This window comes from Rhea pennata, chromosome 17 (assembly GCF_028389875.1).
Source record: "Rhea pennata isolate bPtePen1 chromosome 17, bPtePen1.pri, whole genome shotgun sequence".
In the NCBI taxonomy this organism is placed as follows: domain Eukaryota; kingdom Metazoa; phylum Chordata; class Aves; order Rheiformes; family Rheidae; genus Rhea; species Rhea pennata.
Window position 1 is genome coordinate 10,473,406 of NC_084679.1, and position 5,218 is coordinate 10,478,623.

Genomic DNA, 5,218 nt, shown 5'->3' on the forward strand with positions numbered 1-5,218 from the left:
TGTCCAGATACTCAGCTCTGATCTAGTGGGTAGTACAAGAACCCTTGTCCTTTTAAACATCTTTGCTAACTATGGCACTTTGGGAGACATCATAATTAGCATAATTGACCAATTCAGCCTCTAATAATGTACAATGCACTCATTAACCCAATTAACCCCACACAGCACAACAACATTCACAAAAATGGTGGGTTAAGCAATTGATGTGGTGCAGGCAAACGGCCGCTTGACAGCCCTGCTGCATCCTAGCATGCTGACATGACGCTTGCAAGGGCTGAAGGCAACTCCCCGTGGTGGGACCCCTATTCAGCTTAAAGATGAAGCACACTGCCACCTGAGCTGATGTCTTAGCCACACACTCAGCTTTCCGCAGCTCTGTCCCAAGGCAACAGAAGGGCTTCCCCTCCCACATGGTTTTGCCTGGAATGGGCTGGTGCATTTAATTAAGCACTATGTATCAAACTCCCCTCTTCTCCACCCCCCCCTCCTCCCTGAAAGTCTCAGGTGGGATTCACTTGCCTGCTTTTGCTGCTGCTTAATTCAGTCAGGCTGGTAAATAATTCAGCAGGCATTCAGCCAACAAACAAACAGGCAGACAGCACAAATGTCTGATAGAAGAATGAGAGACAGAGAAAGACCAAATGGGAGAGTGATGGCCTTTGCAGGAGCTCCTTTTCTACAGGCAAGACTTCAAGCAAGAAATGGTGCTTGCTTCTGCATTCCCTGCAGTGATGCTCTAATCCCCTAAAGCAGCAACAGGCCTGATTCTCTGCCTGACACTGCTGTGACCTACTAACAACTCACTGGTTGAGGTCCCAGTCAGTGGAGCCTCAGCTTGCACTTAATTTTTGAGGAGGGCTTTGGTGGCTTGCTTAAGCACTTCAGGTTTTAAATCTGTCCATAATGGGCATCAGCTAGAGCTGGAGTCTGTATCATTGACTCAAGTCTATTTAGGCCTCCATTTTCCCAGCTGTAAAAGAAGAGATGAAAATTCTTCCCCACAGGGGTCTAAGAAGGCCCAACAAATATGAGCAAGTCTAGGAGACTGACAGTTCTTCTGATGAAATGCCAACCTTGGCACTTCCCGTTCAGGGGTCACAGAGCACTTTCAATAGTGCTCTTTGCATTGTCCCATGTTAGAGACAAGCAAACAAACCTAGGCCATTTTCCTGATCTTCCCACAGCACAGCATATAAAGTGACATGGCTGAGAAGCGCTTCTCATTTTGTCAGCTCCATGCTCCATTCACAGCATTTAGGTCATTTGCATGAGCCACCTGTGGGACTCTTACCTTCACACAGGAACCTAACTTTGCAGAAGCTGGCTGAAGAGTGGATGCAATGTGATGCTAAAATAGCAGAATAGCAGTGATAAAATATTTTTAGTAAAAAAAAAGGGGGGGGGGGGGGGGAAGAAAAACAACCTCAGTCTTACAATCCCTGATTTTAATAGGAGGACCCAGCTCAAGGCCAAGCTGTTACCACTTTGGGTCCTGGTATGCCATGCTGCTATCCCACGTGTAGGTGCAGGAACAAATGACCAGGCACATGTAGCAAAACAGATGGAAGCAGTCTTCCATCCGATTCTCACAAGTGGCTCCCCTCTTCTCCAACCTACAATAGTTTTCTGAATCTTCATGAGCTTCCTGGGTTGCTCTTCTACCACATCAGCATGCAGAAAGTGAGCAGGCAGCAAGCGCTAACTTGTTGAGTGTCAGTTCTCAGACAAGAGATTCCCTAACCCCAGCCAAGCAGAAAGCTACAGGTATTGCAGGAATCTGCTCCAAACAGGCTTGCTACAGTGACACTTCATCCTGTTAATAGTCCCATTCGACCTCCCAGACATTCCACAGGAGAGTCAGCTTTTCCAAAGAAGTCCAGGTTCCTAAGTCAATCATAGAATGAATCTGAAATCCCTATTTACAAGCACTGCTGACTTTTCAGCAACATTGCTCTTCCGTGCCAGGCTTAAGGTTCTACATAGTTCAAGGCATACAGTGCTTCCAGCACAAAATTCTGGAGTTTCCTGACTCTATTGTACGTGCAGGATGCCGCCAGTTTGTGACCACTGGAGAAAACTAGCTTGAACACTGTAATCCTAGAAGATCTCAGGTACCAGGACAGAGAATTTAACTCTTTTCCCTGTGCCTGCTCTGCACATGGCAGTGGAGGAGGAAGGGTTAAGGATAAGGAGGAACAGCTAGGGCATGGTCTTAACATTCACAGAGACTTTGGCCCATTAATTCTGGAGCAGTCAGAGCTGCACAGAGCCCTGGGGGGTGCTTGTGGCAGCTCCACTCCACTCCCTCTCCCATCTGTTCCAGAGGTATTTTGCAGAAGGGAAGAAGTTGTGCCTGTAGTGCACTGACCCTTTGGAGCAACATAAACTCACAGAGGATTTCAAGAGAACATTAATAGTAGCGTAAGTAAGTTACTGAATATAAGTACTCAGCGCAACACAGTGCTGAGTACCAGACACAGCTGAATCTTATGTCTCTGGACACGCAAGACAAGGTGCACAGAAAATAGGTGTTTTTTTTTTTTTTTTTTTGTAAGCTATAAAGGTTTTGAATGCAAAAAGTTTTGCAATACAGTTTGGAAGGCTTATCAAGGATGAAAATTATCTGACTACCAGGAAAAGCGTCACATGAGACTGATTGACTGAGCTCCTACTTGCTTACACTTGAGATAACCTGGCCAACATAACTGAACACTTCTCCTGTTGTTCCAGACCTGGATTGGAACAACCTGATGCAGCCAACACATCCATAATACACTTGGCACTCTAGTCCAGAAATGCACATTTTTTTTTACTTCTCTTACTTAACCGTATCTGTTGCCTCTCCTGATCTGTGGCAGAGTATATTGGGTCTAAAAAGTTTAAAAAGGAAAGAGTTTGCCTCTTTTTTCTCCTGCATAGAGTTCTGCCTCTCCTACCAAACAATGTCTAATCACATGAAGAGTCATAAAAATGGAGCGTCTGAACTGCAAAAAACAATATGTAATCTCTCACTAGAATCAGCTACTGTGTTGAAGCCTTAGAAGGTAACAAGTGTTCTACCTATATTTTCAAAAGGCCCTTGGAGTTTTCTGTAGAGCTACAGACTCAAAGGCTGTATGCTGGTAAATTCACTTAGATGTTAATTGAAAATAGGAATAATAATACGGCTGTTTCATAACGGTCTATGAACAGAGTTCTTGCAAAGGAAAATCCCATCTTACTAACATATTAGAATTCTCTTAACTGTATCAGCAAATATAGAGGACAGAAGACAGTATTGTCAAGCACCAGAAACACAAATTTTAGCCTTACATAGAAGTTGACTTCCATAAAAATATATTCCAACAAACAGAGAAAAACTTTGCGCTGAGCTAAGGTAAACAGTCTGCTATTTAGTCTAAAAACACAAACAAGAAACCAAAACATTTGTAGTGGGGATTTCTGAAATGCTTAACTAACAATAGTGATAAAACTTATTAAAGTTATTTTGAAAAGGGTTTCTACACACAGAATAACAAATTAGCATAACATAACTGTACTGATATGGCTGATAGGTTTCAGATGGCCATCTAAACATCCTGTGAAAACATCAATCCATGAAGATAATAACTTAGGAAGCTTTAGTGCACTACAAGTTTTATGAAATTAAATCCAAATCTAAGCAGTATTGAGAGACACTGAAAAGGCCTGCCTGTCATAAACTGCTAGAATCTCTCTAGGCCATGACTGGTGTGGCAGACACACAGACAGTATACTTTGGGGTACCTTACACACAATATGCTCTTTAGGTGAACTCCTACATTGTTTTATGCTGATTCCTTGCTACAAGATATGTAACCAGTTTGTATGTGAGGATTGCTGCTGAGGCAGTAGTGGAAAGAAATGAATTTCAAAGGAGATGACTGAGCATTGTACAAACATTTCTTAGATTATCAGTTCTCTTAATCTGTCCTTGGAGCCACGTAATTACATGATAGTTGGCAAACTCTGGGAAGCAGCAATACCCTTTGCAAGAGTCAAAGACATGTAGATTGGTTTATTAGCATGTTTCATGTGAGCATCCTCAGAGTCTCATTGAAAGGGAAAGCAAAGCAATGGAAAAGCGACTGTGTATATGTATGCACACAGTGACTACAGGAGAGAGAAGTATTTTTTCAGGATAAAAAACAACTAAGCATTTACTCGGCCAAAAAAAGAGAAGAAAAGCATCAACAGGCAATGAATACTAAAGCCCTAACGGCTGGGCCTGGCGTAATTTTAAAAAGTGAGGACCCAGAAAGACACTCCAAGAGAGGCAGATACATTCTGCAGGTGGGTATCAAGTCAGCCAGCCTGACAAAAAGCAAAGTGCTCCTGAAGAGATGGCTGCCTCTCTATCGGCTGAGACACCATTATGCTATCAGGACCTGAAGTCAGGCATGGCAAGAAGTGTGTCTGACTCTGAATCAGTATGCCCCCCCCATCTAGTGTTTAGTTACCTATCACCCACAGTGACAACAGGTTAAAAGCAAAGTGGGTCGTCAGCTGCCCATAGCTGGATACTCCTTTTGGGTTTGAGCCTGGGCCCACTTTGGGTGAGCAGTGGAGTCATGTGAAGCCTTCTTAAAGCAGTTCACACCAGGGTCGTGCAAACCCTTTCTGGTTTTTTCTCAGACAGGCTCATATTCCCTGAAACTCAGTCTGAGATTTTGTTTCAGATACACACAGGCCCTCCAAGTGTAACCACAGCCAAGATCAGCCTGGTTGCAAGTCAAACATTCACATGGTTTCCACCCCAAATCATAAATCCCACCCTGTCATCTGGAACTGAGCCCATTCTGCTCAAACCTCAGCCTGCATTTGGGGGAAACCTGACCCAAGTTCACTGAAAGGTTTGCAAATCCAGTCCATGTTCTGAGTTTGTAACAAAACCTCCAGAGCAGGCAGAATGCCCTTGGTTTTAGGGTTCATCTGGATCTTGTTGCCAGAGTCATGGTGTCATCTAGTGGTGACAGCCTGTATGGGCACAAATGCACACCACCCACCTCCACTTTTCAAGCATTCCCTGAAGAAAGTAAGTGTACTGTAATTGCAGGTCCATTAAAAAAATATCTCCCAAGGAATATCCATTTTTCAAGGGACAGAACAGTCTCACTATTTCAGTAAAAGCCATTCATCTCAAAGGGAATTTTTTGCAAAGGCTTCCTAATAGAGTGAAGGGTAAGCTCTGATTTTCCTA